This window comes from Cynoglossus semilaevis, chromosome 15 (assembly GCF_000523025.1).
Source record: "Cynoglossus semilaevis isolate Cse_v1.0 chromosome 15, Cse_v1.0, whole genome shotgun sequence".
Lineage (NCBI taxonomy): Eukaryota > Metazoa > Chordata > Actinopteri > Pleuronectiformes > Cynoglossidae > Cynoglossus > Cynoglossus semilaevis.
Genome location: NC_024321.1, coordinates 8,923,261 through 8,946,412, shown reverse-complemented (window position 1 = coordinate 8,946,412; position 23,152 = coordinate 8,923,261). Strand labels below are relative to the sequence as shown.

General features: G+C 40.2%; 2 protein-coding genes across 4 annotated transcripts in view; one reads left to right on the top strand and one right to left on the bottom strand.

Moving 5' to 3' along the window:
• The window catches only part of macrod1 (mono-ADP ribosylhydrolase 1), a 111,519-nt gene that overhangs the window by 45,849 nt on the left and 42,518 nt on the right, over positions 1-23,152 (bottom strand). The gene's annotated exons all lie outside the window — the stretch shown is intronic.
• The window catches only part of flrt1b (fibronectin leucine rich transmembrane protein 1b), a 35,033-nt gene continuing 17,238 nt past the window's right edge, over positions 5,358-23,152 (top strand). The window contains exon 1 of one of the 2 annotated variants that reach the window (XM_008326855.3): positions 5,358-5,456. The gene's annotated coding sequence lies outside the window, so the exon portion shown is untranslated. Of the gene's footprint in view, positions 5,457-9,772; positions 10,343-23,152 lie in introns of those variants that run through there. The other variant, XM_008326854.3, reaches the window with a different exon arrangement.

Genomic DNA, 23,152 nt, shown 5'->3' with positions numbered 1-23,152 from the left:
AACCAAGTCATTGAATATGCTTAAAAATGTTAAATATTGGCTGTATGAGAAGGTTGGCTGTGGATGACATGTGAAGCATCCAAGAGCTTTTCCTCCCCTGGCCATATCCATGAACTCGTGGACTCGGCAGTGCTGACCCAAGGATATGGGCAGCCAGTTCAGAAAAATGAAACCTCACCATATTTCTTAAAAGACCTTGGTCTCTCTCCATCTCTGGACAATTGTGATGCAGCTGAGACTGTGTTAGGAGAAAATGTGATGAACACGTAATTTCATGGAGAGGGACAGTGACAGAGTTACGTCAGAACACTGAGGGAATGGCGACTATTTTAGTTCCTCCTATTCAGCAGGCAGCCTGCCAATGGGGGACTTACATGGACTGTTTAAGCTGGTTTAACAGAGAGAGACACTGAACGGCACAGCTGTCTCCGTGTCTCTCCCACAACAATCTTCCAGTCTTCGACACTTTCACAGCCCCCCATTGTCTCATTAATGGTAAATCTCACTTAATTCCAGCCTTTACAGACACTATACATCTCGTACACGTATCTGCAGTTTCATTAACATGTCCCAAAGTGAATATCTCCACGCACCGGTTTGTAAGCTGTGCAGCTCTGTGCCGCTCTGTGCTGCGTGAATCGGAGAAAAAAAAAATCATTTAATGTGACAATCTGAGACTAGTTCAGGTCTGCAGCTTATTTGAGAGCTGATGGATCTTATGATGAAGTGAAATAAAACTTCTCCAGGTGTGAAAGTACAAAAAAAATAAAGTGTCTGTGTGATGTTACATGTAGCATATAGTCTCTGCTGATTAGCTGCAGGCTGTACATTTAGTGATATCAAATGCTGGGCCTTGTTAAGGCCCATCCGCGCTGATTAACAGGCCTCAGGCCATATGAAACACATCCAAACTCACGAGTGATGGTTTCTTTTCAAAGAAAGGACACCAAATTCAAACCTCACATTTATAGAACAAATGGTCTTTGAGGGACCTATGAAAGACAGCCTGAAACACCAGGACGTTAATTGCATCTATTCATAAAGCTATTACATTTTTGTCACCTTCCAACAACCCTGCTTCACTTCTGGCTAAACCCCAACCCATTTGAAAGTAATGATCCTAAAGCCAGTGATATCTACCAGTTTGAACTGTAGCTTCCTGATAAGAAGTTTCCTGGTTTGAATCCCAATCTTAGTGGATGTCTCACATCTCATTTTCTTCATGCCGTTGTCTAAAGATGTGAAAAATAATAGAAATAATAAAAAATAATCTTTTTGTTTAATATGGATATTAAACAACAGTACAAACAGCAAATACTGTTAAATGTTTTTCTAATTCCCAAATGACCGACTAAAGCACTTGATTAATAATAAATAAATATAAAAAAGTTATACCTCAAAGGCCCGCAGGCCAGATGTTCAGAACCATGCTATAAATGAATCCTTTGCACTGACATCAGTCAGGTTTGTTTCCTTCATCACTGAAGTGATCAGGGAGGATTCTAATTAATAACAGTTACACACTGAAGCTTTACATGTTCACAGTAGGTGGAGGAAACATCACACAGAGCTCTGTTTTAGGTGTAAACCTGAAAAACCTCAGTGTGAAAGGCTAATTACAGTAGCTCTCTACTTCAACACTAACTAGAAAAGACATTACAAACTCACAGGAAGCCCACGTTTGAGAAAACAAGGACAAAGTCTGTGGGCAGAAGGTGAAGTGGAATTTAACCTGTATTAATGTTTTTACGACCTCACACTCATCACAAGAACAGTGAGATTTGTACGATATTAAACTGCTGTTGACATTGATACTTCGCTGCCAGTATTTTACAGATAAACAAAATGGGTTACAGAAAAAGCACCGTTTTCCTTGACAGAAGCATCACATCAATCCAGAGCAAAGCAGAGCAAAGTGCCTGAAATTAGACGGTTTGTAAAAACCTGTTACAGGTAAAATGTAGAAACTGAGTCGACTGTCAACACATTGTGGAAAGAAACACAAATCTAATGGAGACTGAGATGTGGTTTTTTTTTTGAGGAACTGAACTTCAAATGTGTGATGCAGCAGTTACCATCAATTTGATGCACGTTTTTCCTAACTTTATTTTATTTGATCATGGCCCGGCTAATACTGAAGTCTGCAAGAATTTAACTAAATAATATAATGAGTCTTAATCTAACTCAAAGTTTCATCCAGATGTTAGTTCACGTGTGTGTCTAATGGTTGATTAAGTCATTAGTCAAAATGCTTATTGGGTGAAATATTGCTAATTGATTAAAATGTGATTAATTAAAAAAACTCAAATGAAAAACAAGCTGTGTGTGTGTGAAAGTACAGAAACCAGAGCTAACGTTCGCTGCGTGAGCCCTGGCACAGACATACAAAACAAAGCAGACCAGATGATGGCGTTCACAGCCAAAACATTGCTTCAAATGTCGACTACAACAGCTGTAATTGTACTGTGAGTTTGATCTTGATCAGTGACTGTCGTTGACAAGTGAAGAATGAGCAGATATACATAGATGAAAAATGATTGCCACTGTGACTTCAATTTGCACCCTCAACATTTGTGCTTCATAATAATACAAAGACACAGCAGTATTAACTGTGTAATAGAATAATTTGACAGATGTCATTTGAACACAGAGGCAGCCGCGGGCTGTCAGAGCTGTACAGGAAACAGAAAAGGTTTTTCCTTCACCATACATCAAATAAAAAAGCTCTTATTGTTACATACGTATGTGTCTGAATGTGATCTTTTTTAAAGCACTGATGCAGTCATGAAACACTTTCCCCCTCCTTTTACCGCCTCACCTCCCACGTCTACATCCATGGTAGTCCATTGTCTAGTGTGATGTGATGTTGCAGTAAGGAGCTAGCACGTGCCTCTACTGTACAGTGTGAGGAAAACATGTTCTGGCCAAAACAATAAAAACAGGATCTCATATCTATTTTACCTACAAGTCACATTTAGTAGCAACATCACCTTTTGGATTCTAAGGCTGACGTTAGAACAGAAGTTTTTATCTTGGGCGACACATTTTCCCCATTAAAACTGATGAATGTCGGCTGCTGTGAAGAGGCAGTGTTTAAAAGAAGTCTCTTTGCTTTCTTCTAAAACATGAACGTCAAGTCGATGTTTCAAAACGTGGATGTTCTTGCACCGTACAAGTATACAGTACATTATACCAGTATGAGCCTGGATTATTTGTATTCTCACAAAGGCAACCCCCCCCCACCCCCCCCCCAAAAAAAAGATCTTGTAATTTATTCACAGATAGTAACTTTCTCTAAATATATTTCTATGTTACTTTGCTACAATTTCAAAAAATATGATTACATTTAACTGACGCACAATACACAAGTATAAGCTGAGTAAGTTACTAAGTGAGAGGGGGAGAGAGAGAGAGAGAGAGAGAGAGAGAGAGAGAGAGAGAGAGGGATGGGTCGATTTGGCAATAACGCTTCAGGTAGCAGTGGAGAGTGTAGGAAGTCCCATTAGAATAAAGGATTAATCATTTTGGCAGTGAGTCTGTGCCAAAACACACACGCACACACACACACACACACACACACAGGGTTGTTTCAAAAAAGAAAAAAGTATAAAATAAAGATTTCACTGCTCGCTACAGCAATAAGTTTATCTTTAATTGTGAGTCTGGGAACGTAAACAGCAGAAATGGAGTTGATGCTACAACGGAAGACGTACATAAATGTACTCTCCGTGCCAACGCAGCATCTTTTTAGACGTAGTTGAAAAGTTGAACCACATTCAAATGTTCTCGTCAGAGCCGTAAAAAAAAAAGTTATTCTCATGGCAGACTATAACAACAGTCTGAACGCCTGTTTTTCCAAGTCTGTCTGACATCAGCTGGAGGTGTGTGTCCAACACCGTCTTCACATTTATACCCTTGGTAAACAACACGATGCCACCGGGGACAAAAAGCCTATGCGTCCTCTCACATATGATCTAATGATCCAAGACAAGACAGGCTGCAGAGACTTTGTTCTTGGAGAGAAACCGGTGGGATCCAGCCAGGACTCAGCTGGCTCTGCACGCCACGTCTGTGTGTCTGTGTTTTATACAGTTGTAAACCGCCTTCAGGGGCAGGTCAGACAACAAGCACTATCATTACAGCTCTTCTTTTTTATCTGTGTGTTTCTGCAACAATCATAAACACAGTCGGCTTCCACAGTTATCTCACATCCTATTTTCATCTCAGTTTTTTTTTTCATTCAGTAAATGTGCCAAGTTCAACTTCATTTTTCTCCTTCTTTCTTTTTTCTCTTTCTTTTCTTTTTTTTTTTACAGTTGAAGGATTATGTTTCCTTTCCAATTCCTTTTGCTGTATTTTGAGGGATTTGTTTTCTGAGTAGCAGCAGACCTGGGACAAAATTGTCACTGACTCCATGTACCACTGTTTTCTTCTCTGTGTAAGGTGCTGGAGACAAGACCAGACTGTGAGCCCTGCGGGGAACAAAGGCATCAAAGCAACCAAAATACTCATGTGTATGCACTATCACGTAGTGCCAAAGACATGGGCACACACACATGCACACACACTCACACACACAACACACAGCCGGGGCAAAATGAACGCTACAATTTGTACACAACCCACAAACACCAGAGCTGCAGTAGTCAGTCAGTCACTCACACACACACACACACACACACACACACACACACACACAGACTTGTACAAATGCAGTTAGAGGTGTTTTTTGGTGTTTGGGTTACCATAGCAACAGCAAGGCCCAAAGGTTTGTTACTGAAAGATAGTTAATTAGAGAGAGGCAGAGAGAAGGAGGCAGAAATGGTGATACTCAAGGGAAGATGTTTCACCATCTGTTAAAACCAACGTGTATCTACTACTCGGTCAAGTGTGAATTGAATGTAACACTGTGCTCTTTTAATACACTGCTGCACTGGACACACACAGAGGTGAAACACACACACACACACACACACACAGAGCAACTCTACACCACCCCGACGTTGCAAACATGACAGAAGCTCAGTCTCCTGGATCCACTGACATTAAATTGCACTAATTGTAGTCACTAATCCTGAACAGCTAAATAAAGCCAGCTAGCATCTGCTGCCGACACGATTATCAGAGTGAAGAGGGGATCAGGGTGATAAGTTATACAACTACACTCAGGGTGAGAGGGTGAGGAGTAAGTTGACAGGGAGGAAGTGAAGGAAGACGGAGGAGGAGGAGGAGGAGGAGGAGGAGGAGAGTGTTAGGTGTAGGACAGGGGAAGGGCTCGGGGAGGGGGAGAGAGAGCGATGGAAAAGGGGAGGGAGGGGTGACGGCGAGTGAGTGTGTGAGTGAGTGAGAGACAGAGACCAAGTGAAAGAGAGTTGAGGTGGAGAAGGGAGACGCAGGACTAAATTTGCCGGGAACATAAAACAACAAGATGGAGTGGACTAGTACTTCTATTGGAGGTAAGTTATCACAGCCAGGGGGTAAAAACGAACGGGGGAGTGGGACACATGATGGGGAGACGCATGGTGGGTCTGGGTAAATTGATGCAGCAGTGAAGGACAAGTGTAAAAGGCTTAAAACCTGACCAAAAGGAAGAGAGTGAAGAAGTTGTCAGTGACGGAGAGAGAAACATGGACAGAAGGAAGAACAGACATTAATTCTACTGCGGTTTGACTGAGACACTGTCTCTGTGTTTGTACGGCTGTGTAAAAAGTAATGATGATGATGATGATGATGATGATAATGACGACGATGATGCAAACAGGGTTTATGTCCCTTTATGTTAGGCTGTGATTTTTAAACCATCTTTTGTTTTGTTTTGTTTTTCCTTTCTGTGGTTCTCCGTCCTTTTTTTCTTTCCATCTTCTCTCAGCGCTCTCTCCCTTACTCCCCAGGCCCCAGTGCAACCTGTTTGTGTATTCCTCCCTCCCTCCCTCCTCCCTCTGCTGCCTCCCTCCCCCCTCCTCTCCTGCCCACTGCTTCTAACCACCATTATACCTCTCTGGTCGTTTAATTTCTTGCTATGATGTAGTTGGTCCATTTGAGAACACTGTCCTGGTGGAAAATGAGACAAAGCTGCTGATAAGACATAAGACAAACGCAGCCAGTGCTTCTACACCTTTATCTGACAATAAATATAATCTTGAAAAAAGAAAATGAATTAAATGTAAGATTTTTTTTTGTACCCAGAGGATGGGGCAAAGATCCAAACATGCCATAAAAAAACATCACAAAGAAACTAATTTGCGTTCAGATTAAAATAATCTAGTAACAAATGAGGTTCATAATAACACAGTGCGTGAATCCATTAATGCCTGCCCCATTCTGTGCAGTACACAAAAACAGTGGAGTTGAACAGATATTGCATAATGAAAGTTAAATTAATAAATGATACTTGAGAGCTTTGCTGGGTTTTGTGCTTTAATGGCATCTGTATTTGTCATCAGTGTGAACGTGTGCCTCCGTCTCCTGCAGTCTTATTCACACCTTGATCTGAAACACCTCTATTTCACCTCACAGTGGCTGCTTTATTTCACTGTTTCACATCTTGTCAAATTCAATTTTTAATGTTGCTCTCCTGAAATGTGGGATCTAGCATAATACACACAGCAAAGATTGCTTTGTTTTGTTTTTCCTCATTAAATTCTGAGCAGAGTGCATTGACAACATAAGAAACTAAAAACAAACACGTATAACTGTCTAAATATGTACGTCTTTCCCATGTGTTCACACCTGCAGGAACAAATTAACACAGAGCTCGTGGAAGTCACTCATTACAGGAAAAAGTAACAAGGGCAGAGAGATGCCACGCAAATGAGGACTAGAAGAAAGTCGACCAGAGTTTGACTTCAATGCAAATGAGCAGCAGTGTTTTCTTTGTGTCGCCTGCTGAAAACACTGTCACTAAAGTCAAGCTGCAGTGGTATGTTTGAAATAAAAAACATCCTTTTGTGATTCAGAAAAAACACAGGAGAAGCACAAATAGGTTCTTTTTCTCATTTTTGTCATTTTCTGTTTTAAAAATATTATTATTATATTATTATTTTACAGCCATTCAAGAGCTGAGTCAGTAAGGACATGTTTTTTTTCAATCAGTAAAGTAAGTCAGTGATGATTTTCTGTTCAGTGATTTTATAACATAAAATACAGGCATCTGCTACTGCTCCAAGGGGCGGAGTCACTGCCTGAGCCTAACAAAGCCCCGCCCCCTCACCTGTAAACAATAAACCTGCTGGTACTTTAAAAGATGCTGTGATTTGCATTTGAATCCCAGGTTTTAACTGAAAGACTTATATTACTGCATTCTGCTGCTTCCACAGTGAGACAGAGCCTCTCGTTAACGTAGTGGAAATAAAATATTAAGCATTTTACACTTTGACCTTCTTTTCGTCAAATACTTTTTTATTAGACAGAAATGCTGCCCATAATAAACCCAGAGAATTCACACAGAAGACATAAAAATTAATATTTAATGGTGTGTTGATGCTCAGAGTCCAAATCACAGTGTTACACTGAGATTCTGCCCAGGAAGTAGCCTGTGTCTACTCTAACTCATGACTATCATTAAACGAGCAACACACAATTTTCTAAAATAAAAAATAATTTTAAAAAATGCTGGTAACTTAAAGAGATTGGACAACTAAAATAGTTTAACCTACTTAAGACAATAGCAGCCTGAGCAGAGTTACTACACTGATACCATGAGGAACAGCAGCCGATAAATTACAGTAATTTACTGCATATGCGTTAATAGTTCCTGCAGGACTGTGACGGCTATTTTTCACGCACGAAGAGAAAATGAAAACATTATATGTGCAGTTAAATAATCATCTCCCTGTTTAAAACCAGACCATTTGTTCTTGAGCGGTGATAAAAATATGTATCATATGCAAAACAACACAATGACACTGTATTTATCTCCCTAATACACAGGAAGTTCTGTATGATTACAGTAGGTAGCATTTGTCACAGCATTAATCATTTTGAATTGTTTTATACGGTACTGTGTTGCATTTCACCTTGGGTGTCTTCACACCTAACAGATTACAATGTTAGGCCATTAAATACAGCACAGCAGTATTCAAGCTGTTTATTTCAATATGTTTTGTATTTGAGTATTACATAAAAAAAATCTGCTTTAAATTACCCTGGGGAAAACCAGAAAGACAGAATAAGATTTTTTCATTTCATACTAAACAATCTAATTTTCATTCAACAATAACTAAATTCTCCTGTTTATAAAGCAAAACCCAAAAAAGGTTGGGGCACAATTTGAGCTTAATCTGCTCAGAATATGATAACAAATGCTATGCAACATTAACTGGTTATCATGAGACAGAATTGTGCCTTTTGTAACATAGAAAATGTCAAAAACAACATTATGAATCTATTTCATACCATTTCTTTTCAACGTGTTTAATTAGTTAAACCATTAATAACAAATATCATATTGTTTCACTCACTTCCTGCATAGCCTAACTAGCCACAGGTTTGCTAACTAAATCCCTTTTTAGAGCCAAGAAAATGAGTAAATCCTGCATTAAATAGTACAAATGTAGTGACATCTACAGTTTAGGTCTGGTGCTGTACTGTAGATGGTGTAGCTCTAAAGCTGTTTACACCTGTCATGGTGTCCTGATATATGGATATATGAAAGTCATATATAGTGTGTATATGAAATTCACACTATTATAACGATCTAAGAACTGAAGTAATGAACAAGTCTCAGTCTGGAGGTAAAGTCACATCATTTAGACTAGATGACAAAATGTTTAGACGACCACCAGAGGGTGGAGCTGCTGGTGGTGGAGGAGCAGCTTTGTGTTGCATGTTGGGTTCTGCAGGTCTGCCACATGTTCATGTTCTACTGGAAAAGAACACTGAGTTTTCCTGTGTCTGTGGGTTGAACTGAGGCCAGCCTTTTGTGACAGAGCAGCCCACAGCTAATAAATGCAAATTAATTGTGAGGAATGCCTCAAAGGGAAATAAAAATCATTGGTCACAAAGTCGGAATTAAAATGCATCAATAACAATTGAACTAGAGTCGTGTCCCAGGCATTAATCTGCAGGGAGAGTGTGTTAGCTGCAGCCTCTACCTGTTAGAGTGTGTGAGTGTGTGTGAGTGTGTGAGTGTGTGTGTGTGAGTTTTCATTACCTGCCTGTGGCGGGAGACTAAAGGTGTGGTTTTGTTTTCAGCTCTGGTCTGTTTGTGGGTATGTGAGCAGCACGACTCTAAAGGACAGATTTTCACAACATTCCCAGGGATGTGGGATCCAGCCCACAGTTTGGATGATTAGATAGTGCTTTTCAAACTGGTCACATGCAGATTCAGGATATCGGTGCCCCTCCACACCTTTTGCCTACCTTGCAAAAGTGCACATTCTCTTAAGACCAACTTTGACAATGAGTAAAAAACTCCAACCAGGATTCCTTCTATACATCACTGCCAAGTATGAAGAAACTGTTCTCTGTCTTCCCTGGAGAAGCTAAATCCACTTAGTCTCCAGCTGCAGGGCCTCAGAGCAGACTCCACCACTGCCACCACTGTGTGTGTGTGTGTGTGTCTGCCTGTGGATTTTATGTGTGTGAGAGCGTGCGTGTGTGTGTGTGTCAGTGCGCACCTGTCAGTCTAATTCTTGGTGGGTTGGGGGTAATTGGTGGCCCGCGCGGGCTGAACCCTTGTAACAGAGCTCAAAGAAGCGATGTTAGAGCGATACCCCCTACCACACACACACACACACACACACACACACACACACGAGCGGAGAGAGGACGGAGGAAGAAGAGACGCAGATATAGAAGGGGAGAGAGAGAGAGGGAGAGGGAGTGAGAGAGAGAGAAACAGAGAAACAGAGAGAGTGCAGAGCCTCAGAGCGCAGCTCCCGCTCCTACACGAAGAAAAGAAATACGGAACAGACAAGGGAGAAGAAGAAGAAGGAGGAGGAGGAGGAGTGTGAGCGTCCACTGGAGGCGACACCTGTCAGATCGTCACTAAAACAACATTTGGTTAATTTAAGCAAAAATAATCCTGATACGCAAACGCCCAGAATCCACGGGGATTAACGGAGACTGGCAGCCCGGTGTCTGCGCTGTAGTTCACAGTTAGGAGACGCGGAGCTGCGAAAGAAGAGAAGAAAGAGAGAAAGAGAGTGAGTGTATATTTGTGTTTGTGTGTGTGTGTGTGTGTGTAGATATATGTTGATGAGTGCTTGTCGCTTCCACGTCATGAAAAGACATTGTGGAGTTGAAGTAGTGAAGTTGCCGAGGGAAAGATGCCGACTGACGGCTGACAGACAGAGCCGGGAGGAGTCGAGGACAGAGGGACAGAGAGAAAACACTATCGCAGGTTAGTCGCTTCTTCTCTATTTTGTGACATACAACACACACATCCCGGGTGCATCCTCCCTATCGCTCCCTGTGCCGCTCGTCCCAGCCCTGGTCCAGGCTGCTGACCGGGACCGAACTCACCCGTACAGACACAAACATAGAAGTTCGGGGTTTGATTTTAATTTTTTTTAAATTTTTTAATATGCGGACAATTGATGAAACTGTGGTAATATGATGATGATGATGATGATGATGAGATTTCGGTGTGCACCAGGAGGCTGTGGGAGTATCTGTGTGTGCAGTATGTGTGTGTGTGTGTTTTGTGCATGTTCCTGTTGGTCCTGACTTTACATCACAGTCAAATAGAGAAAAAAAAAGAAGAAGAAGACGAACTCTAAGAAGTAAACAGCATGGAGTCACGAGCACAAGGAGATTAAAGTGAGAGATTAGACTTTGTCAAGAGAGACTATTCCCATTTGCATGCTTTCTCCCTTCTCTCCCATCTTTCTTCTCCCTGCTGTATTTCTCATGCGAGGAGTGTGTGTTTTCCTACAATGTGGTATTTTACATGTGTGTGTGTGTGTGTGTGTGTGCATGTTATGTGTCAGAGGGGATTAACGCACCTCCCAGTAGACGTGCCCTTTATTCACGACAACGTCTGCACCCTGTGCTTTAACTCACACTCCTATGAGAAATGAATGGCCTTTGTTTATTCTCCTGCTTCATACAGTTGAGGTCAGAGACCTCAGTGAAAACACACGGAACACAAGACAAAAACATCCCGTCATCACACACATCTCAACAAAACCGCTAACAGCTCCCACACACACACACACACGCAGACTTGTGCATAGAAGAACGGGATTAACAGTCAAACAGGGCCATATTGACACAGCAGATTAGAATGAGATTCCCAGGGTCAAAGCTGCAGAGAGCATGGGGATTAGAGAAGAATGGCAAAAAAGGATGGATGAAGTGATGGATGGCGACTGAGGAGAGAGCGAGTGACTGATGAAGAGACCGAAAGAGGAAGCAAGAAGAGAGAGAGAGAGAGAGAGAGAGAGAGAGAGAGAGAGAGAGAGAGATAGCTGCAAAGAAGATGAGATTAAAGTGTAATGTCCTAGAGAGGCAGAGAGAAAAGAATGAATCCAGGGCAAGTCATGCAGTTAGACAGAAGTGCACATTGGCAGAATGTGGCGAGAATAAAGAAAAGGAAGAGAGGAAAAAAAGGCAGAATGCAGACTCACTTTCTGTATCTTCATCTCCTCCTTTTTACCCAACACCCAGCTCACACAGCTCTTCATTGTAAACACAATTATTCCAAGGTGTTGAAAAAAAACACCTTTACAGAGTGTCCAATTTACCAAACAAACCACATAAAAAAACTGCAGACAAAGGTGCTGACTTGGGTCCCATTATTCTCCTGCAGGAGAAAACCTATAACTGTCCCCAGATCTGTAACAGTCATCGTTTGTGCTTTTTATCCCTTAACTACGGCTGTTGTTGTTGTTGTTGTTGTTGTTGTTTTAAATCCCCAGCACCTGTGTGAAGCTGAGCTTCTGCTAACTTTAACAACACGTGTGACATTTTTGTGCCAGCGTTGTTGGCACAGCATGTGTGCTCTGTGAACTCCCGTAGACCCCGGGAGTCGGGTCTCTAATTGAAGATTCCTGACAGACCATCAGCTTTTATCAACGTTGTGTTTGGATAGAGACGTAGAATGCCGGGCTGGTAGAACATGAGCTAAAGAACACTTGGTTTTCATATCATGTCAAATATGGCATTGGATCTGTATTCTGTGTACACTCCTCTGAGGCAACAGCTACACTTGCTGCTGCTGCTGCTGCTCCGTAGGAGGAGGAAACGGTTGTGTCGACTTTGTTACTGCAGCTCAGTGTGAATCAGTGCTGACACTGAAAGGTGGCATGGTTGGATGAGTCTGATGATAACCACTTCATTCAACACCACATAAAAATAGATTTGTTTTGTGCTGCTTGATATCCTGACAACTCCTTAGCCTGGCCTACATGGAGTCGGTGCAACACCATCACGCTGATGTTACATCAGATCGTATTTAATGAGCTCCGTTTAAACATCTGCTTATGTGTGCATCTACAGTTACAGCCACAGCAACACGAGGTCGGAGTGATGAGTGAAGTTCTCTGAACAATCATTTAACAGACAAACTGACAAATGATTTGTAGTGTTTTACTGACCAGCTTAAATATATTTTCTGAGTCCAAACCAGGGCTGTGAAATGAAAAAAAAGTCATATAATTAATCACTGTATTGCTCTGGATCTATTTCAATTAATCATGATTACTAGAGATAAGTCAATATTCCTAACCATAACAGAAAATGAAAAAAAAGTATATTGTTGGAACAGAAGGATAAATAATCAAAAAGATTGAATTATTAATATAGAAAAATGTCATTAAATACAGTTATAGCTGTCCTCAACAATGAGAAGTCATTTGGTCGTGCTGTCAGTCAGACCGTCAGCCGTACATGTATTTACCTTCATGCACTGACATACTGTAACCTGAAGGTGAGGTCTCCACAAACACATGCTGGTTATTGAGAAGGCATTCTAAGCTTGAGGTGATTGGGTGAAATGAAAACCTTTTCCTCGCAGCATGTGTGAAGTAAATGACACTTTGTATTGACTGTACAACAGAGCAGTGATAAATGGATGGACGGTTGAATTATTGGATAAACAGGGCTCATCGTTCTTACTCTATGTTTACATGTGCAAATCAATTTCACAAATTAAATAAATTATTATGTTGATTCTGAAAGCCGTAGGTTAAAGACATCTAGAAACGTTTCAATGAAAAAAATCATAACAACACAAAGAATTTATGACTTTAGGTATGAATTTTAAAATCAATTGATGTTAAACTAAAGGAATGAAGTCCATATATATCCAGGACCGACACTGTTTTTGTTTTTTTGTGTTGAGAGCCACTGCTTTTAATGTTGTTTTTTTGCTGAAAACTGCTGCTGGGTCGTAAACTGCTCTGTATAGCTGTGGGGCAACTGCAGAGTCATGTGATCATTTTCCTTTGGTGTGCTTTCACTGCTCCGTGGTGAGGGCAGTCTTCCCTGTTGGTGGTTTGTTTAGCGGTGAGCCGTGTTGAAGACTCTGGGTCAGTGCCCTGTGGCAGAAGGAGCAGGTGTCAAGAGGAAGAGACAACTCTCTGTCTCTGTCTGATGTCCTCAGGCAGGTCCCATATCGTGTGTGTTTCCTATGATCAATTCTATTTATCCTTTCAGCCTTTTTTTTCCAGATTATATCTACTTTTTTATATTAGAAACACTGACATTAGCTTCACATCATCACAAAACAAAAATCCTTCGTTATTTTAACGCCTGCAGCCATGACATTCACCATCAATATTTTACTGGAACCCTGAATAATTGATCAGCCTGGACTGGACTGTTACTGAGCATGTCGGTGCATGTCATCTTTGTCATGCTCTTAATATTTCCTCTCATTAATAATTCAACACTGGAAATGTTATTCACCCAGATCAATATGTAACAGTAATTGGATGAAGTCCGAGCTCTCCTGAACTGACTTGTGGTTTTCCCTGGGTTGTTTAATTAAGAAAGTAAATGAAGGGGAATTTTGACGTTCTATCAGTGAAAGAAAAAAAAATGTACGATGATACTCAAATAATTTACATAATATAAATAAATAAACTGGATGAAATACCACAATACCATTTTGCAGAGTAGCAGCGGTATGAGCGTAAGTCCAAAGGTTTGAAGAGAAAGTCTAAACACTTCTGTGTTTCAAATTCCAATTTCTTATATTTCTTGGCAAAAGATGAAAATCAAATGGAGCTAAAAAAAACCCATTTTGACTCACATAGATATACTCTACTCGTACTATGACTTGAATGTTTGCAGCATCAAGATAAATCAACACTTTATTTCTGTTCTCTAATACATTACTTAGTGTTGAAGTTGCATGTTTTGTCCTTTACCGTGTTCTCAAAGGCTTTCCTGCCTCTAACATATTGAGGGCAAGTTCAGTCTGGTGGAGGCAAGTGAGACAAGAAGAAGCATGAACCTTTATTTGGAACAATAGTTCTGGCACTACATCCCCACACAGTGGTGACTAAAGGCGCTACAAATGTCCATCAACTTTACATCTCATTGTGGGGACGTCCTTTTGGGACGTGATTTTAGAGAATTGAACAGTCTGAACGTTGCTGCGGCCCAATCAGTGCTACCTCCGGCGCACTACGCAAAATCCCAATTTGTTGTCTGCAAATCACTTTGGAGTAGACCCAGTATTTTTAAATTCACAGTTTCTATCGCACCAGAAATGTGTGAAATTACTTCTCACACTGTCCCACGCTCAGTAAACACAGCTCTATCCTCCACACACATGATAGAAAATCAGACGCCACTATGATAAATGATGGGCCTCCAGCATGAAGCTGCTGTAGGTATCCTGTGGTGACAGGAATATATGATGGATTTGAACATTTTTTGATTCTCAGATCTGTTTCTCTTCCCCAAATCTATTTGAGCAAATAGAAGAAAAAAGAACGTCACAGAAAAGTTCATCTGCACCCAGAGATCAGACAGACTCTCTGAATGACAGGGGTTCAATTTACACCTGCTACTGTCAGGCGACCCACATCACTGTATGGTACATACTGACACCCACGTGTATTTGCATTCACAGCTGGTATTAATACATGTGCTCATTATCTCACTGCTTCCTGTTAGGATGGAAATGTGTTGTTGAGCCGAGCTGATGAGCCCGTCAGCAAACAACACAACAAAGAGAAATCCAGCCTCAGACAGAATCAGCTAATCAATAGTGGGATTCATATACACGTATACATGTATATAAATACTGCACATACTGCATACACACACATATAGACAGCATAACCTTGGAGGATGCTGTGGAGTGGAAAATGCTAGCAGAAACAAACAGTAATAGCCCCACTACTTGATCAGCTTCATGAAGCCTGATATGACGATTCCAGCAACTGTTAGGGAAATGACTCTGTTTTGGCTCAATTTTACAGCCCATGTGGAAATCGTGGTTATAAAAGCCCAGTGCAATCTGCTCTGCACCAAATGGAAGGCTAGAGCTAGCTGGTTAAACACAGTGGAAAACGTTGTTTCCCTCAGGGGTTGTTAGAGACTGAAAACAAAATATATTCAGCTAGTGTTCTCTATTTTTAAAAAGGGATTTTAAGAAGAAAAAAAGGTTTTTGGACTGAGGCAAAAAAGCTTGATTTCAAAATAATGATAATTATTGAGGTGAAAAAAGAAAACATGTTTTTGCAGCAGCTTGAAATATAAAAGACGCTTAGCAAATATTTTCTTGAATTATACCAGAGTTGGGGACTCTATTTACTTGTAACTTTATTTCCTTTGTTGAATAAGAATGGCAGTTTTTAAAAGTTCAGTGGAGTTTCAAAATAATAGCTCCAATGTGTCAGGGAGGTAGGGTCAGCGTATAGAAGTTGAACATAAACACATTTACATGTACACACAAATATATGTAGTTTACTTGTTTCCCTTCACCATCTCAACACCCAGCATGTGTTTGAGGAGACTTAATGTTCAGAGAAGACGCTCGTGTCAGACCAGACTCACTGGTCACAGGGCAGAATATAAGTCTTAGTGCCTGACAGGCTGACTGACTGACACAGTTGTCAAATGGTTTGCGGGCGACTGTAGAACAATTAATGATGTTGAGGAAAACAGCTTCACTGACGCAACTCTAAATACACTCTACAAACCACTGTCAATGTGCACATGACAACAAAATCAATAATTACTATTATAGCCTTCTACTACTACAACTATAGCATACAGAATTGTTTATCATTTGACGGCATGTTTTTTACACATAAATACTAGATAAAAACATGATGTAAATAACGTGAATATGTTGATTTTTTTACAGTAATATAAAAGAGTCATTTTTCACTCTATTAAAACTCAAAGAGCCTGTAACAACCGCAGCACTGTGTCCTTGCGTCAGTACCATATTGTGCTTCTGTTAGTGAGTATTCTTGTGTGTCAGCATCTCGTTGGCTCAGAGGGTCAGTGTAGCAGAGTCGGGCACTTAGTGTCTGATCCAACAGCACGGACTCTCTCTGCTTTCTTACCTAACTTTAGACAAAAAGCCACGGCCTTTACAGAAATATCTGCACTTTTAAAGAAAAATGACATGTAGCCGTGATGAGCTGATCAACGTGTGACGATGGATTTGTTTTACTTCAGATAGATGAGGAGATTTTAGAACAATTACAGCAGAGGCACAGGAACCACAGTACAATTTATACAATATTACATTTACCAAGTAAATAAAAAAATATTATTTAATATTATAATTATAAATAATATTTTAAAAATAAGTTTTAATTTTTCTAACCTTAAGGCCAACCAAATATCCTGTTTTTGTTTTCTTTTTTAGAATTTGTGGTTTTGAATTTTTTTTTTAATTAGTCTTTTATTTCTGCTTCTTTGAGCTGATTCTGAAATAACAATTAGCTGCTAGGGTTTATGACCTTTTTTTGCTAGACTTTGAATTTATTCAACCAATTTCAACAACCATTTTTTTTTCTTTAAATTTTAATCAATAAGAAAATATTTGTCAGTTAAACTGCCAGTACTTCTGTTGTGTAAAAACGAAAGCTTAAATGTGATATAATAATCAGTGGGTGGCGTGGGTTTTAATAATTATAATATTAATAAAGCATGGAAATGCAATATGGAATTTAGTTCTAATCGAACCTGTGAGAATCTTAAATATCAAAGGAGAAGCAGCTCTACACTGCAAATATTCATGTTGAAAAGATCAAAAACCTTCAATGATTAAATCTGCTCAGAAGAATCAACGTTCATCTAATTCACACTTTTCCCATTTTTCATTTCCATTAACCCCCACTGTACAGCAGGTCCTCTGCTGCTGCTGCTGCTGCTGCTGCTGCTGCTGCTAGAGATAATCCAGTTATGACCAACTAACCACCTCACCTGTAGGATCGATACAGATGTCTCCGAGAATCAGTGGTAGAAACACAACACAGAAAACAAATGTGACACTAAGCTTTTAATGCCGCAGGTTAATGAGAAATGATTACTAATGATCTCATTATTAACCTGCCGCTGAGCGTCAATGTCGTCAGTTAAAATGACAAATGTGCCGCTGGTTTGTTGAATCAGCTTTAACTAATTAACTTGATGACACGTCTAAATTAAACCTTGCTGTCACTTTGTGTTCGCGCTCTCCCTCTGAACGCCGCTGTCTTCCCGAGAAACAGTTTGTGACAGAAGAGCACACACGCGGCGTAACTGTGAGTGTTGCTGCAGTTTTTAACAAATCCAACAGAGTGTGACAGCTCACTCTGACGGCATTTGCCAAATTAGATTTTTATTGATAGTACATCAATAAATTAGTTTTTTGTGTGTAACAACACTGTTAAGAATTCTAAACAAAAGGCTCATGAAGATCGGAAAAAAAAAAGACTAAAATGGGTTTTGCAAAAACATGAAGTTGTGCTTAAGAACAAGGGAGGGGCAAATAACCCAAAGAACACCCTCCCCGTGTAAAACATTTTTAGTTTTATACTGAAGAAAGTTGATGCATTTCAAAATCATCAAAGGCAAAAGAAGAAAGCCATTCAATGGCTGTAGCAGACCCTCAGAAAGGATTTAAAGTTGGACTTGTATAATTTATTAGATCTATTTGAACCTCTTAACAAAACATAAATAATGAAAATTCAATTCAAGGGCTGAAAAAAACAAGATCAAGGGCTATAAGTGGGTCCTGGGCCAGATAATGGACCAACCTGGAGACAACGGACAATTATGGAGAAATCTGTTAACCCTGTGTAGGAGTTAGCGGCATCTAGTGGTGAAGTCATCCACTATGTTGCTAATTAATTTGTTTTGCACTCCTGGTTTTTAGCTATAATTTCTGTAACTGTGTAAAATAAAAAGACAAAAGGACAGGAAGTTACACGGTGATCAACAGAATAAAAGTGATGTACGAGACGAGGAGTCATTTCAGGAACATGTTTTGTTTTCTGTTTGATCCCGGTTGGATCAAAGATTTAGAAAGAGGTTAGTGATTATTTTGGGATCAAAGAGCCAATCAACCGTAATAACAAACTCCTATCTCTTTGGTTTCATTTGTCTATAGTTGACTTTGGTCTGTTCTGAAAAACAAAAACCGAGTTTGTCTTCTCTCCAACATTACAGATCTGAGGCAACACAACCACATTAATAACAACAATGGGAGAAAAACAGGCCTTTTTTTCCAGAACCATATAAAGCCTCGGAACGCGGAACAGTTTGGATGATTAATGTCCCACATGTTCCACAATATCAATGTGAAAATAAATAAATCTCAAATTTGGACCAAAACAGACATTTATGTATGAGCACAGGCCAAATTAGAACAAACTAGCTTAGCATCGCGTCGGGAAAAGCAAACGCTGCCACTGAGCCTCGGGATCAGAGATGATCAAAGAACGAAGCAAACATGCAAAAGCCAATTATCCAGCCGTGTTTGGAGAAACGCTACAGTCTCTTCACTCACACATAACAAGATGGCGCTTCACTGTGAGGGCACCTGGGGCCAATATGTGTTTGACCTGAAGTATTGAACTGCAGTAGATCAGTCAGGTGTGTGAGTGTGTGGCTGAATAAGCTCTGATAATCATCTTCCACAGGAAACTCACCGTGTGTGTGTGTGTGTGTGTGTGTGTGTGTGTGTGTGTGTGTGTGTGTGTGTGTGTGTGCAAGGAGGAACAAAGGAACAAAGGTTAACACCAGACTGACTGACAACACGGAGTTACTTCTGCTACAGTTTTTATTCCTTCAATCAAAGTCAAGTCATTTATTTCATCCATAAAATTCACAGCCACATTTCCATAGACGACAGACCATCAGGACCAAGTGATTGACGTTGATTTATTCAACTACAAGAACTGAAGAGTAGAGAAAAAAAATCAACTTATTCAAGTGAAGAAGAAAAAATAATTTGTAATTGTGGATGAAAATCTGGATGAATGTTAAAAATAATGTCCTTTGTACATTACAGTCAAACATTTTTTATCAAACTAGTGACTGTAATGGTATTTGTATTGGCTTTTTAATATTTTGTATCCATTTTTTGTATGATTCAGGCACCTTTTTTTTTAGATCTTTATTTGAGTCTTGAGGTTGGACATGTCTTTAGTAAATCTAGTCTGTACAAATATTGTCCACTTTTCTTCTCTTAAATTCTCTGCTGGCCTTTTGTGAAATCTGGCCAGCCTTTTAATATTCCTTATCAAAGGAACCCAGACCTATTAACATTGAATAAGCTGCGTGGCACACTTCAGTTCTGTATATCATTTATTTTGATCCTTCCTAAACGTTTAGCTCTGTGAAAATCCTCCGTGTTTCTCCCTTTGATCATAAACAAACAGACAGGAAGAGGAAACTGAGAAGAAGCAGAAGAGTTGTTGACTGAAATGTAAGCTGAAAGCTTGTCTTCTGTTTTTAAACTCTCTCTAAAGTCAACACTGTCGGCCCACAGGAGGCCACAGCAGCCGCAAATGGTTCTGGACACCAGACACGGAGACCAATTATTCCATCCTATGTATCCTCTTCGTGTGTGTGTGTGTGTGTGTGTGTTTGTGTGCACCATCTCACTAAACATGTGGCGACATTCTTTCGGAACAACACTATCGTGATAAAAGCTGATGGTGTTTTTAGGTTTGGGATTTAGGTTAGAACTACTGTTGGAATTAGGGACAGACTAGAGTTGAAGTAAGGATTAAGTTTAGGGAAGGCCAGAGGCAGAGGCAGGGATAGGTATCAAAACAGCACAATTAATACAGAATCAAAGGTATGGAGGGAATGGAATGCACTATAGCCATATGTAGCGCTCACAAAAGGCAAAAATCAGTGTGTGTGTGTGTGTGTGTGTGCATGTACCAATACGTGTATACGAGGGTGTCGGCCTGTAAATTGCCCATTTGTCGACACTTCCTGTGTATACCTCAATTTGAGTGAGACGGAGGGGAAAGAGACGAAGAGACAAACAGAAAGGGAGAGAGAGAGAGAGAGAGACACTGCAAATGCTTTAAGCCGTAAAAACCCTCCATCACATTTAATGGGATTATTTATCCACATACTGTCATGAGACAATGTGTATGCACGCTGGGCTTTGTGCTCCGAGGGATGGGCTGTATCAGAGCATCTCCCGACACGTAATATTGCAGGAAGATGATTGTGTTTCTTTCTGTTCCTTTTTTTTTTTTGCAGAAAAATTTAATGAATTCCTGTAGTGTTAGACCAATACGACCCAGTAATATCAAGGATGTTTTTGTTTGATTCCCATCTGTTCGCTCGCATCGTCTGCTGATGTGACCATTTTCTCGTGTCTCTTATTTGGTCTTTTTATTATAATTAATATAATTTCATCAGCAGTGGCTGTGTCGCAGCCGCAGCTGCTGGTGTGATCAAGGTCAGGGGCGAGGATCATATGTAACACCTATGAAGCATGTTTTAAAACCAGCTACTGATGCCTGACGTTCATATATGTGGACTGTGGAATAAGACAATAAGTAACTGCAGTTACAGTTAGCTAATATGGCAAAAGCTAAAAGATAGGTTAAAAAAGTTACCTCACTGAATACAACAAGGTAGCAGATTTAGGTTAATATAACTATGTCATTTATTACAACTAAATACAATTAAAAACAAATGATAGCAGGAAAAAGCTAAGTGCATTTCAAGTGAAAAAATAACATATGGTTAGGGAAATTGTCAAAACATCAGGAGCTATTATTCTACATCTAGTCTGAAGAGTAAACAAGTTACTTAACGTTAGCTCAGAAAGATAAGAGATAGCGAGACAAATCAAACTAAATGTGATAAATGATTTGAATGCCTTCAAAAAACATGCTACGAGGGCAAAATAACACCCTCTTAAAATAAGTTTATTTTCCTCCCAGGCTTTAATGGAGTCTTCAATGACAAGTGCATGTGCATGTCTTCTGCAAAGCAGTGAAAAGAAATTTTACTTCTGTGTGAGAAAACAGGCATAAAGAGAGAAGGGCAGGGTGTTTTGATTTGGATTTGGGATGGATTTTGCTCCTTGCGTCTGTGTTGACAGTGTTTTAAACCTGCAGTGAAACCTGCGTCACTCTGCCTTTAGGAGCTGATAAACCAACGCAGAAGGCTTTGATCTGTCAGAGTCTCATTTGCTTTTCGCTCTCTCTAATTGCCACTCTGAGCTGGGAAAAATCAGCAACTATATCTATATATCTATATATAGATATATAGATATATATTGATAAAATTGATCAATTTTTAATTCAAGGACATCTTGTCAACTGTTGTTCTAGAGTTGAAAGACAAACGCTGTGTTTCTCATGATTCTGGATTATGTTTTTGTCCAGTGACTTCACATCTCCTGGAGGTGGAGCCGGTGTCTCTGGGTCTGGACTCAGACACACACTCAGCTGTAAATGTGGATTTATTGTCAGCGGTCCTCAGAGATAATACAGTTTATTTACTGCTTCTGCCTGGAAAAAAAAACAATCTGTCTGTGTGAAGCCTGCTGTGTGCGATCTGACTATTTTAATTATGAGCTGCTGCGGTTAAAATAAAGCCGCCAGCAATTCCATTATTTGCACAGCTCTTTTGCAATATACCTGCACGGCGGGTGTCGAGTTTGTTTTTCTGTACGTCTATCACTGCTTCAGCCATCCTTGCCTCCATCTTCACCTCTTTTTATTCATCCTCCTCCTCTCCATCTCTCTCTCTCTCTCTCTCTCTGTCTCTCTCTCTTTCTCTCTCAAATTCTCGTTACTCCCTGGCTTCTCTGCTGTTCCCTCCTTTTTGGTAAAGCGGCTTCCTCCAGGGCAGAAACTCTGCAGCTCGCTCCGTTTTCCCTGTCCGCCTTCATCTTCACACATCCATCTCTTCTTCTTCATCCTTCCTCCTTTAATTCCTTTCACTTCCCTTTTTTCATCTTTACTCCTTCCCCCTGACAATATGTTTCAGGACCCATCTGGAGAAAATTCCCATTTGTACTGCTAACCTCTTATTTGTACTGCTTGCTCTCATCTTATCACTGCTGGAGTTTGCCCCGGCTTTACTGCTCCGAGGATGTAGAGGGGAAAGGAAAGAAAGGGAAGCAGTCGCAGCAAGGAACAATCCCAGAACACAAACGCACGCAGACAATGGAAACGGCTTATCTGTGATTTTCTGCTTTTGCAAAGTTTCCCTGTTCAATATACAAGAACTCCCTGAGGAAACTGAGCCAAAACAGTTGTGAAAAAACCTAAGGCCATTCATGCTGCTGCACACAAACAGGTGACTCAAATGTCATTATCCAAACCCGTCTACAGTAACATTCTGTCACAAACACGCTATGATTTTCTGAAAGCACTGCTGCCGGTCTCTGCAAGCTCTTCTCTACCGCAGAACAGTTTCCAGTCCAGTTGGTGGTGCAATTTCATGCAACAAAAAAGTGGCGTGCAGCCACACTTTTAGAACTTTTACTTTTTAGACAAAAAAAGTCCATGTCCTTGAGTAGAATTTGGTTTTCTGCTTCATGGTGCTGGATTATCATAATCACGTTACAGCGTGTCTGTTTAAATGTGAATTTCTGAGTCATCTGAATGCATCATAGATTCAGCCTCTCATCATCACTTACAGTAATCACTCCATTATCACTGACTGATTGGTTACTCTTCTCCTGCTTTCACAAAAAAGAAATAAATGGACCCACTCAGAGTATTTAGAGTCTATTTTTAGGTCTGTACTCAGTTGTTTTGGACTGGTG